Raw genomic sequence first — 13586 nt, forward strand, 5'->3', positions numbered from 1 at the left:
AGATAACTGTAGCAGGGTGTGGGGCCCCCCTTTTCCATCCCATGGCACACTTACACCAGTAAATGAACATCCCGGCGCACCAGACATGAAGAGAGGGGTGGTGGCTGGAATTTCCAAATGGAACAGTTAAACAAACATCCAACCCACTGGGTGAGTGGGTGGGCTACACCACAGATGCGGCAGCCAGTGCCAAACACGGGAGCAGCTGTGACCTCTCTGCCTGGCTCTGTGGGACCCCTGCAGCCGCAGGTTCTGCAGGATAGGATGGGTCAGCCCTGGGTGCATATAGGTTTGTGGGGGGTTGTGGGTATGTGGGAGAGGATGGGTATGGGGTTTGTTGGGGGCTGTGTGTGTGGGGAGGGTGGCTGGGGTGTGGGAGGAGGTGTGGGTGTGGGGTCTGTGTGTATGTCAGTGCGAGGGGGTGTGTGGATGCATGCGTATGGTGGGGTGTGCATGTGGAACTCACCCTGTGAACATACACACGCTGCCCTTCCCTGCGCACACACACATGCACACATCCGCACAGCTTCTGCCTACCTGTGCATACACACACATGCACACTGCTTCTGCCTGTGCATGTTCACACACACACTGTCACAGGGCACTAAGGTGCCAGTTCCTATAAAAGGAGAAATTGCCTAGGGAGAGGGCCCTAAGGGCCAGGCAGAAGCCCACAGGTGCAGATTACTATGGCAACAGGCTAACGCGTAAATTAGTCTGCACCTGCACCAGGTCAGCTGACTGGAAGGGGCAGGGCTCTGGGCAAATATAAACTCCAGGGCTGGGACTAGGACTAGAGTTTTAGTTCTCTATCAGTAGTTAAGCTGGAAGGAGCTTTCAGAGAAGAAACTCACCAGAGAGGCTTGGCTGCCTGTTCTATTCCAGGTAGGATTAAGGGGCTCTGGGAGCTCACCAAAGACCCTGGCCTATAAGGCATTTAGTCCTGGGAGAAGTTTGGTGTTTTAAAGGGACAGAGCACACTCTGAACCACTTATATTATGTTATACCCCAGAGGCTCATGCTTAAGTTGCTGTTTGTAAATACTAGTGGATTGGGCTGAGGCTATTGGGGGAAGAAGACCTTATTTGGGACCCACTACAGTGTGGGTACCCAAGTGCCAGTGAGGGTGCCACATTTGGAGTGAATAGACCCTGGTGCCAGGCGTGCAGTGACAAAGGGGTGAACGGACCCTAGCACCAGGGGGCGCTGGGAGGGAGACAGGGCTGTGAAGAGCCCGGTGAGACCTGAAGGCCAAGCTAAACTAAGGCCTTGGAGGAACAATGCCATCTGTGAGGCTTGGGGCTTGGCAAAGGGATGGTTTGGAGCTACACATTTAGCCCATAAGGCTGAGGGTGTCCTGTGAGGTATCCATTTTGAAGTGGGACCCCAAAGGGGTTTAAGAACCCACAGGGTTCAGTGGGGTCCAGCAAGACCGTGTCTAGAATACAAACTCAAGGGCAGTCTCCTGATTTATTAAAGTTACCAGGAAGACATGGCAGGTGACAAAGAAGGTGGTCGTAGGGCAGGATTGGCACAGTCAAGGAGCCCCAGGGGTATTACGGTCATCCCAGGGGACCCCATCCTGTGGCACCTACACACACCCACCCACCCACCCACTGCTCCTGCCTACGGACACAGACACACACGCCACCCCTGCCTACACACGCACACGCTGCCCCTGCCCACACATGCATGCACACAGACACATATTGGCGAGGCCCCATACTCCCCAGTCTGGCGATGCTGCTAGGAGCTTCTTCGTGCTGGAGCAAGGCAGGGCCAGGAAGACAGTGAAATGGCTGGGGTTTGGGTGGGGCTGGGCTTCTCAGTTCTGCCAGCCCTCTCTGGGTCCTACTGCCCCTGGCTCCTGTCAGCTTTGATGGGCAGCCAGGAGCAAATAAGTATGAATTGATAATTTTTTTTATGGGCCCTGCATGCCAGATAGAATGGCCTGGTGGGCCAGATCCATCCCACAGGCCATGTTTTGCCTGCCCCAGCCTAATTCATAAACTAAATTGAGTTCTTTAACTCAACATATGGAAGTGCTTAAAATGTATTTTCCTTTATGGTGAATTGAAGTACTGTTCAATGTTAGTGGCTTCTTCTCAGATACAGAGTTATAGGTCTTGGAGACTGGCTCTCTGATCTCCCTAGGAGGCTCCACAGGAATAAAGTTGCTGGCTGCTATTGGCCATCAAAGCTGTTAGAAGATAGTCCTGGGGTAAGGAGGCACTCAGCCTGCAGAGGGCTGAGACCCAGCTGCAGGTAGTCAACAGTTGCCTGCATGGAAGGCTGGGACCAGCTGTAGTTGATAACCAGGAAATGAGAGTGGAGCTAGAGGGTGAGTTGGGAGCTCCAGGAGGGAAAGCAGGAGAGAAGAAAGGAGGCTATTGCACTGAGGGAGAAGTACAGAGTCTGGATTGCTTCTCTTGAAGTCTGATGAATGACCACAGGTTTTGGTTGTGCTTGTTATTTGCACACTTGCTTATTTTGGGTGTTTGGTTTGTTTGGTATGGGAACAAGGTTGGCCATGTAAAAATCTGACTGGAAACCTGAACTCAGAGCTGACTGGCCTTGGTGAGAGAACTGGGAGAGTGACCTGCTTATATGTAGTTTCTTGCTCTCTTTCTATAGAAACATTTTCATCTTTGGTGTAAATTGTTAAATATTATTTTAAAACTAAACACTGTCTAGCTTTACCAGCAGGTTTTAATTGTTTTTTCAACAAAAAAAGGACATTTTCTGTAACAATATACATTTTTTTTCATTAGAAGCTATCTTTGTTGTTGTTGAAAAATGTTTCAATGAGAAATTTTCAGATATCCCCAGCTATGAATATTTTTTTCTCATCTACTCTTGTTGAAAGCAGGGAGTACAGGGCTTGCATTTATGGTCAGGAAAAGAAGGCAAGTCCCATCCAAGACTGAGCTAACTCATGAGAGCTATTTTTCATCTGGCATAGTTGTCAATATTTGCCAAAGTGAAATAAAATTATATTTTGCCTAAGCAAATTTTAGAAAAAGAAAGAAACTTAAAATGAGTAAATTACCCAAAGTGACCATGCAATGTTGTTAAAATACATGAATGTAAGTAATCTTTAAAAAGTACTTTATTGGATGGAAAAAAAACTGATCTCATCAGTTATTGTGAAGCTATTGTCTTCTGGCCTTTTTATTTACATGTAACTTGGCCCCTTTTCTTACCCATGTTACTTTCATACTCTTTCAGCTAACACAGGTATCTTGCTGGTTTGCAACACCTGCCTTTTGAGTAAACTGAATGGAAGAAAAATGTTCTAGTTGTGCCTCACCATGTAAGCAGTATAATCTCATACTGCCTTTCTCTTTGAGCCTTTATTAAATTACATGGTTATCTCCCACTTTGATAATTAATGAAGAATTCATTGCTTGAGGATTTTATTTCTAAGTTTTAAATACCTGGATAGTTAGTCTTACAGTTCCAGGGCCACTCAGAAGTTGGTTGTAACCATTATTGGTCAACTGTGTGGTCTTTCTGCCACCTTGTGGAGAAGGATCACTAAACTTCTAAGATGCAAAAATCTGGGACTCTTGGTTCAGAAATGATACCTTTTTATTAGACCAAGTAGGAAATTGCAAAAAAAAAAATTATCATTTTCTGCAAGCTTTCAGGCTCTGGGAAAACTAAAGACGGTAAAAAGTCCCCATAGCTAGGAAATAAACTTCATTTGTATATGGAGGGAGCTGGAGATGGAAAATCTGGCCCTCTGGGTCCATGAGAGTGTCTCTGAGTTGCTCCGAGTCACTCTCTGTTGTATAGATCAGGTAGGATTCCTTCTCTGGAGGTGTCTGATGGCATGCAGGGAGGCTTAAAAATCTTTCTTGTTGTCTTGCAATGAAGTTTAAAATTCAGAATCAGCTAAAATTTGGCATCTTCCATGTTTCAGGGATGTATTTGGTAGCTGTGTTGGTCTGTGACAAAAAGAAATGCAAAAATATAGAACTCTTGGTTCATAAATTATACCTTTTAAGATTTTTAAAACCTCTTAAAACTTTATAAAGATTTTTCTAAGCTTTTAAGATTGCATACAAACAAGAATACTACATAGAAACCAGGATACTTAAATGTATGCTGTTACCATCTGTGTCCAGTGACTACCACAGCAGGATTAAGACAAGTGTTTAAAGGACTGTAATTTTTTGTGAAATGGTAAAATGAGCTGAGATCTCTTCTGGAAAGTTGGTATCTGAACTAGTGACAACTGTTTGAAGTGTATCATCCTATTTGTTCCACCATCTCTGTTTTCTTAAACTCCTTTCTTTCAGTTCATTATATCAGTCCTTCTGGTAGTCTACTTTTTACATTACAGATGCTACCATCTTCCTCATACAGACATGCTACCTCCATCTGTTTGATTTAATAACTTTTTTTATAATGGGCACTTAGCCTTTCCCCTGATTTTAATAGTTTGGGCTATCACTACACTAAGAAACAAGCAAACCTACGTATTGACAAGTACATGAATTAATCAGTACCACCTGCTATTTATTTCCCTCTTCTAATTCCTCCAGTATTCTGACCTGGAGGTAAACACTAGGCCTGTGCAAAGCAGCTAGTACTTGCTTTGGATTCAGATTCAACTGATTCGGGGGACAGTGATTTGATTCAGTGATTCAAATCACTGTCCTGATTTGATTTGGCTAAATCTCCAAATCAGCCAGGCCAGGCCCATCCCCCGCTCCTCTCCCAGCCCAGCAATGGCTGCCCTGCCTGTCCCAGCTCCCAGAACTTGGGGCGGGGGGGGCATTCCCAGCTCAGCTCAGCTCAGCTCAGCAGGTGCAGCTGGGTGGAGGGCAATCCCCACTGCCCCATTCTGCATGAGCTCCCATACATCCCCCTGCCCCGCTCCTCCAGCCCCCTCATGGATGCCTTGCATGGGTCAGCTCCAGCCCTTCAAGAAAAAAAAAACCTGAAGAAACCCCGGGACTCGTAGCTCCTGCTGGTGGAGGCAATCCCTGCTGCCCCAAGCCACATGGTGGCTGTGCATGAGCCCCCCACCCCCCAAAGCCCTGAGGTTGCACCAGGAGTGGTGAGCCCTGCGGCTTTTCTCAGCTTTTTTTTTCTTAAAGGGCTGGAGGCAGCCAGGAAGAGGAGAGGGGGTTGAGGGGGCTCATGCAGAGCCCCACGTGCAGCATGGGGCAGTGAGAGGAATTGGGGATTGCCCCCTGCCCAGCAGCACCTGGTGAGCACCGGGGCTTGTCTTTAAAGTATGGAGCTGGGGTGGGCAAGGGCAACCATCGGGGGGCTGGGGGAGCGGGGGGTCAGGAGGGCTGGCAGGGGTCCCCCCTATGGTCCCCTCCCCTCTCCTCTCCTCCAGCCCTCTGTCCCCCGCCCCTAGTACTTACTAGCTCAGGTGGCTGCCTGCTGCAGCCAACAGGGACTGCCCGAATCAACAAAGCTCTCCAAATCTTTGCTGAAGATTAGGAGAGCTTTGAATCCATCTGGACCTCTAAATTGGTCCTCTGATTCACTTTGGAGATTCAGCCACTGAATCGGGCTGAATCTCCTCCGAATCGAATTGCCACCCAAAGCTTCGCACAGCCCTAGTAAACACTAAAATACTACTGCTGCCAAGTAAGGGTAGTTGCTGTAGAAGTTAACTGGGGTGTCATTTCTAGAAGAAGTTTAACTTATTTGGAGTGGCTTATTGAATACTTTCTTTATCCTCTTTTTTTTTTTTTTTTTGCACCTACAGAGAAGTTCAGCTTGCTAGGTATGTGCTCTACTTGTAATGTCAGGCCAGCTTTCCTGTGTGGCCTTATGCAGCACAGAAGGGACAATATCAAGTCTTGCTGAGCCTGGGTGACCTCCCAGAGACACACTGCTTCCCAGAACTCCCTGGCACAGAAAGGGAGCATGCTCCTTCCACAACAGCTGCAATCTGTGCTCTGCGTCGTAAGCAAGAGCAAATTCAAAATCAGACTGTTCAGTGTTCTGTACTTAATCTTTCCTAGCTAATGTAATTTTAACTGTGGGCCAAGATAACAATAGGCCAGCAAAATAGACACACCCTCAATAGAATGAAAATAAAGCAAAGAATCCCAGGGCCGTCTGCAGCTATTTATTTCCTTGTATGACAGAGTAGATTAACTTGCTGTATTGCAAGAGGAAATTCCAGTACTGAAACATTTGGTGTCATATTATCAACTTTAGCAGCAGTCAGAAAATATGCTAGACTTCTTTTCTGCTATAATTATTGCCATCAGTTGTTATTAATTAACTACTAGTTGCCTCTAGCCAAGCTACTGTTCATTATAATACTTCACAGTGCTGTTGAGGACTAGTTCTGTAAGTGTCTGGGTGACTTCTCATTCCATGAAGAGAACTTTCTAAAGTTGTTTGCATAGAAGGTCTAAGGGAGCTGCAAAGGAGGAAATGGATGAAGTGACCTTCAAACCTTTCAGATCTTGAGAGCCATAAGAAGGGGAGTTTCCAATCCCACAGGAGGATTGTTCCTTTTATTGTACTTTGCTCCTCTGCAGTCTTTCTCTTCTTGAGGCCCTTGGGTGAGCATGCGAATACATTGGCACAATTCATACTGAGTATGTCGGAGAAGGAAATAGATGGCTGTACTGTGGGAGGGAGTAACTCTCTAAAGGTGGCTTCTTTCAAGCTGTGAGCCTACCCTTGGAGTGAAAGGAAGAGCCTGCCCCACCTCAAGGAACTCCAGGCAGAATACATTTGACATCATTTTGCGAGGTGGGAGAATGATGCAACAGAACTGCCAAGTGTCTGTCTTCCTGTATCCAGGAAAGAGACATTCACTGCCTTGTCCATTAAAGCGACTGACTGGGGAGAACAAGCCTCTGGTATCATCTTGTAGTTGGTGAAGTTGTAAGATGGGATTCAGGATTGTGAAATATTTAAAAAATAAGTTAAAAGTATTTATTATTGGCATGCCATAGCACCTAGAAGCTCTACCCCGGGAGCTAGGACTTGGAATATGCTAAGCACTGCACAGCCCATCACTTTGTTACAGGAAATCATGTTTACCTTGGAACTTATCCAGAACATCCAAAGAGCTTTTGTCATAAATGAGAAATTCTGTGTTGCATTAAAACACACACAGCTCTCAGAAGCCACTTAATTTGAAATTGGTACATCAACCAGTGAGAATAAATCATTTACCACTTTGACTTGGCATATGCTGTGTTCTGTAAGGCACAGCAGCTACACCAGGAGTGGCCAACCTGTGCCAGAAGTGCCGTGGGCGGCCTCTGTGTGGTACACAGCAGCCTGGGGAGGGGCCAAGCAGCACAGTGGCAGATGAGGGCAGGGAACAGAAAAAAAAGCAGCAGATTGGGCAGGGTGCACCAGGCCAGAAACAGGAAGCAGAGCTGCTAGGCTGCCACCCCATCTACCCCTAGATTTCTCCTGCTGCCTGGATCACTGCCTGATGGCCCCTTCTGCCCACCCATTGGTCCCTAGATAGCCCCCAGCCCTGCAATTGGCCTGCTCATGGATAGCAAACCTGCTGCCCCAGTCAGCCATAGAGTGGGGGGTGGGAAGAGGAGGGTTCTCCCCTCCCTGCCTGCTCCCAGGATTTCTGCATCTTGTGCCATCCCTGTGTTAGAAATATTATTAAAAATACATTATCAATAGCTGTTAGCTCCTATCAATAGTGTTGTCCTCTGAATAAGCACGGCTGCCAGCCCTCCTTGTCTCCTTAATGGGAGAGGGAAGGGGGGTTGGAAATTGAAGGGAAAACTACCAAGGGCTCTTTGTACTAAGGTATCACTCTCTCTTTGTTCTGCATATTTACTATCTCTTTGTTACACTAAATCACACTTTCTTTCATGGCTCCCACATTTTTTTAGGTTAGATAAGAGTAATTGCCATCTTAGCCTTGAGGTTGAACCCTTCATAACCTCAAGTGCTTTCTGGGCAAGCGCAATAACCTAATACATATTAAGCCTATCTGCCCCGCATACTTAAGTAGTTAATTATAATACACATGGGATGTATGATGTTACGTATTCACATGCATGTTTGTATGAACCGGAAATGAGTTGTAAGAGTTCCTGCTTCTGTACACGTGCCAGAAGAGAGGGGATAAAAGCCTGCTAATGATTACTCCCGGGGGCAGAGGGTTTTGATCTTTTGTCTTCTCCCTCTGACCCTATTTGCAAATATATACCTTTTGTATCACCAACAATGTGTGCCTAAGGATTATTATTCATCGAGCCTCCAAAGAAACGAACTGTGATTTTTTTTTTTTTACATCACCTGCATGCCCAGATCCAGCCCCTGTTGTGCCTCTGGGCTGAAGAGGGCAGACATAGATAGTGGGGAAGTGAGGACCTGTGGGTTCTGTTGGAAGCTATATCTGGGTGCATAGGGGTGGTGCAGGGAGCCTGGGAACAGGCAGGGAGGGGACACCCCTCCCCCACCTGCTACCCCTGCTCTCAGGCTGGTTGGGGTGGCAGGGAGGTGATCTGAGGGTGCATGGACTGCTTGTGTGGGGTGGGGGATGTGATCCAGGGGCTGATGGGAAGGCAGAGGGGGTAATCCAAGTGACCAGAGGGGGAAGAGCTTCTTTCCCTTCCCCCTATCTCTTTGGCCTATGGCATGGCTACAGCCTTGGCATGCAGGTCAAGAATAAGCAGACTTGCAGGTCCTAGCCACTCCCCTGGTTATCAGCAGTCTAGCCTCGGGTCTGAGCAGTGCCTGTTAGAGATGGAGTTAACCCTTAATGTGTGACTGCTCACAGCATGTGCTAACACTAATTCTGAGGAATGTTAGACTATGTGGAATCTCACCCTAACTCACTGCTGAAAGTTGAGCTAGGCTCATAAGTTATGTAGGCCCTTCTAAAAATCTATCATGAGCCAGTCTTATCTCAGTGACTTATTGTGTACTATGAAGTGGTGCTTTCATCTATAATCAAAGCATTCATGCTTCATTTGTTAGCATAGATCAAAAAAGGGATGTATATTGGGGAGACAAGAACAGTACTCTTCTAAAAACTATAGAATGGGTTTATAGTGGCTGCTTAAATGGGTTTGCAGTGGTCTGTAAATCTATGAATCTACCTAAGTCTTCACAGACTGAGTACCTTGACCTGGGATGGATGAAGTATGTATTTCCTCCCTAGAGGAAATGGTAGCAACTTAATGCTCTGTTCTGTGTACCATGCATATAAAAGTTTACAACAGGACGAGTTGCAGTCAGACTTCACACACACAACTGAACTGGGGAGAATTTTCTACATCTTGTTTCAATTAAGAGCACTGGAGAGAGAGAAAAAAGGGGAGAGAGGCTAGCTTGCCCACTATTAAATTGACCCTGCATTCCAGGGAATGGTGTACTGTGCATGGAGCCCAAGATGAATTTAAAATCTTGTATTTTTGTCCTATGTATATTTCAGGGCACTTCTTTTAAAAAAAATTACAAATCAACATGATGTGCTGAAATGTGCTACTATCTCTCAGAGCCAATTCCGTGCAGCTGAATCCTTTGCAAATGTTCTACCTGTCCGCCCCTTACCCATAGTAAGTGAAGCTAAACCGCCGGAAGATGTCCCTGTTTCACTTATGGGTTAAATTGCTGTAGTTTAGCTTTTCTTATGATAGGCTCAGGAGTGGTAAGTCCCTATTCTTCCCCTGCCACTTTCAAAGAGGGTAATTGTATACTTGTCCATGTTCTGGATTTTCTTTTGCTTATGGTATTGATTGGTGCAGAAGGTTAAGAAAAATGAACACCTGACCTAGCAAGCTGCTGTGGTTGTGTGCCTCAGTGGAATGTTTTTCAGGATTGGGGCTGACACCTACTAGCTTATATTCACATCTGCTACTTCTAGCAGCATTTAATAGAGGCAAATGAGAGTTTAACGTAGATGTCACAGAGAGGTTTTTCAGGGTTCCTCAAAAGAACCTTGTTAAACTTGTCATGTCATTGATACCATGGCAAAAGAGCAATGCCTTCTCTAATTTGATTTTTAAAACAACTCTCAGTGACATACTCAAGGGGGGTCCTGGGATCCTCAAGCTAAAATTCTGTCTCCAAATTTAAAGGAAGGATGCCTGGAGCAATACACCTTCCTCTGATAGTTTGCTGGATGTGGCTTAATTAGCAAATAAAAATGCATCTGAGAAACCATTTAAATAGTGGAATGGCCTAGTTTGCACCAAGTGGCAGGCAGTTTCATGAATTGATCCCAGGCAGAGAACCTATACAGACTCATTCCACTCCTCACTTTACAAGGTTTTGATTTCCACATCCTCTCTAAATGATGCATGTTGACTAATATGCTATGCAACTAAGGTGCAATTCTTACAGTGTAAGGAGCCAGTATAAACTTCTCCAGCAAAGGATGCTTAATACTTGATTATTTGCCGGTACCCTCAGACTGCAAAGCTGCCTTCTTGGGTCTGCAATGAGCACTTTGTGCATAGAATCCTGACCCCATGTGGTGCTACACACTTGATTAGTGCCTTCCTTGTGATTTACAAGCAAATCCTTTTGTTTAAATGGGAAAAATGCTTGTTTAAAAATTTAACAAGGTGATTGAAGGTTGGCATCACAGGGCTGATTGAAGAAGGGCTGAATTAGAAATGCAAGGTGAGGTGGCAGTAGGTTATAAAGAAGATGAGCCATCTGTTTGCTATTAAAAAGGGAGAGCCAATTGGATGAAGAGACAAACTAGGAAAATATCCCAGCACCAAGGTTCTAAATGAATACAAGTAGAGCAAGGCTGCATTTGTCAAAGTTATCTTAGAGATGTTATGCAGAAAAGCTGAAAAATGGATGCTTTGTCTGTCTCTCTTTAGGTCCTCACACCCTGTCTAAGTCAAAGTTGATGCCCAGGTTGGCAACCTGGTGAGCAGGCTAAAGGATGGTGTTCCACAATGTAATTTCATTTCTACATTTCAGCTGTTTCATGCAGATTGGCTCTGTTGCCTATCACTTGGCCATTGGACCTTCTTCTTTCCACTTCCACTGAGAAAGGTGTCCTACTAGAAAGGTCTTGTAAGTGCTGATGACTGGTGAGATAAATTTATCCTGCTTCCATGCAGGGTTATGAACTTGAGGTCATATCCAGATTGGTAGTTAAGGGCAATTTTAATTTTGTGTGTAATGCAGTTTCTTGGGAGATGAGAAACATGGTTTTCAAGTTCCTCAGGCCTCAGAAGGTCCAAAACTCTCAGTCTTTCATCTTGTGGGCAAGTGCTCCAACTACTAGGCCATTGTGCAAAAAGTGAGTTGCACAGGGACAGGGACTAGGGGTGGGAGAGGTACCAAGTGATTAGAAGCACCTAACAAACAGTTTGCGGCAGATGCCAAAGCTCTGGAAAAGGGCAGGAATCCAGGTAGAGCCTTGTGCTTAGTGTTTCCTATTTGCTATATTTAGGTACCTCCAGGATTTCTGAATTGCTCTTTAGAAGCACCAAGGTCTCTTCATTGATTGTATAGGGAACCAGCCTACTTGACTATGATGATTTAGATTGCTCTGTTGGGAAAAGTGCCTAATTTTGGGGGTGTTGCAATGCTAGTGTGGTGGTACCCATGAGACCAAGTTGGACCTGTCCCTTGATGCCTTCTGAGGTCCATTTCATCCCTCCATCTCTATTTTGGTGAAGTGGGAATTTTAATTTGGTAAAACTACCTGTTAGAGAGACTGTGGTTCAATGAATCAGGCACTGCTGGAAGACGGGTGATTTTATTTGTTCTTTTTCCAACTCGCTCTGTAGTCTTAGAAAAATCATTTATATCTCCCTGCCTCAGTTTCCTCAACTGTTAAATGGGCAAAATTAAACTTGCCCTTCTTTGTATTTTCAGGCCCTCAGAGTAGTAGAGCTGTGTATTACTATAATGATCCCGAGCAGACTGCAGTTATGATACCAGCCGCAGAGAACATAAAAGAATTGAAGTCCAGGTCCCACTGTATATACACATCCAATATTGTCATTGGACCAGTGGGTCCAGGAGTCTAATTTAAAGTCAAGGATGGACCTTTAGCTTTATGTTCCAAGCCTGTTGGATAGGTAATGCAGCCAATTAAAAAAATAAAACACACAGAAAACTGAGTAACTTCATGTAGTGGGCAAATAAAAGAACACTTGTCCTTTTGATCATTATTATAATAAGAGTGGGCAGATATTGTGGCTTGCTGGGTAGGTAAATGTTCATGATACTGCTGCAAGGGTGATTAAAGGCTTATTTCTCACTTCTTTCTGGAATTTTAAAATGTTCTTGAAATATTGTGAAATTCCCAGTATATTAATGAACTGGGGTCCTTCTCTACTCCTCTTTTCTTAGAAATAGATCTAATACAGTAGACGATTATTATTAACTGAAAGACTCTCATCTGTAGGGATCACAATAACTTATTTGGTTAGACTGTAGAGGAACCAATTTCATTGACCTAAATTTCTAGAGAGAATAAGAAGGATGTTAATATATCCTAATACATAAGATTCCGGATTTCCTTTTAATTAAATTTAAAATTGTCTCCTCCGGAAATCCACTTTCAGAATTGACAGCTTCAAGTAAAACTAAGATTTGACAGCCTTTTAATTTTCAAGATATCAAGGATTGTATGTGTATTCATAAAACTACCATTAAAAAAAGTAGTATGATAAAATTATTTAACTTTTCATCTGGGAGCCATTTGCTCTATCGCCAAACACAGCCAAGTATGTTTTAAATGAACGCTGTTAAGATGGCAAAGGTAAGCACTCAAAAATTAGGGCATACTGGAATTAAAATTGCAGGTATGACATTAATTTTGCCTCTTTATGCTACGCTCTTTACGTGATCAGATACTATTTCTTCACTTACTGCATAGGGTGGACCTGCTCTGAGGTTGAATCGGGATTGCATAATGAAAGGAACTGCTGCAGATAGGATCCCTGCCTCTTTTGTTGCAGAAGCTGGGAGGTAAATAATGAGTTGGAACGATAGGAGAGAGAGGTCATTTTCCTGGTTAAGTCAGTTAAATAATGCCCTAGAGCAGTGGTTCTCAACTTTTTTTTTTGTACCAGGACCCATTTGTAAACATCAATGACACAGTAAATAGTTTAAATAGAAAACACACAAGTATTTTGGCCCTCAAATACTTATTACACACTACAAGTTTAAGCAGCTCAACTGTCCTAAAGACAGAAATCAATATAAACAGAAAAACATTAACAGCAATATCAACGTTACTCCCAAGTGACATTCGTGTTTTTCCATGCTTTTCTGTGATTGTTTACAATCCTTTCATATATTCTTGTGACCCACTTTTGGGTCTTGGTCCACTGGTTGAGAAATGCTGCCCTAACTGTGTTCTAACTCTGCCTCTGGTACAGAGTCCATATGCTAATCAAGTCACTTTAAGCTGAACTTTTTGCATGTGCTCTTCCTCTATTCCTCTCCTATGTGCCTGAATTGAAGTCTTGGGAACTGATTTACAAAAGTGCTGAGCGCTTGCAAACCAAATCAAAATCAATAGGACCTGTGATTTGAACAAAGTGCTATACAAGGCTATGTGCTCTGAAAAGTCAGGTCCCCAATAGTTCTTACTGAGCAGAATAATTGAGTGAGCTCTTTATCAGCCTCTATGC

General features: G+C 44.3%; 1 long non-coding RNA gene across 1 annotated transcript in view; it reads right to left on the bottom strand.

Annotated features, from left to right (window-relative positions):
* Positions 1-3710: 3710 nt before the first annotated feature.
* LOC149871975 (uncharacterized) overlaps positions 3711-13586 on the bottom strand; it is a 141480-nt gene continuing 131604 nt past the window's right edge. Inside the window, exon 3 of the long non-coding RNA XR_016440338.1 lies at positions 3711-3950. This is a non-coding gene — a long non-coding RNA (uncharacterized LOC149871975). The remainder of the gene's footprint in view (positions 3951-13586) is intronic.

The sequence above is a fragment of the Crocodylus siamensis genome, chromosome 2, assembly GCF_052110815.1.
Source record: "Crocodylus siamensis isolate JL-2025a chromosome 2, ASM5211081v1, whole genome shotgun sequence".
NCBI lineage: Eukaryota > Metazoa > Chordata > Crocodylia > Crocodylidae > Crocodylus > Crocodylus siamensis.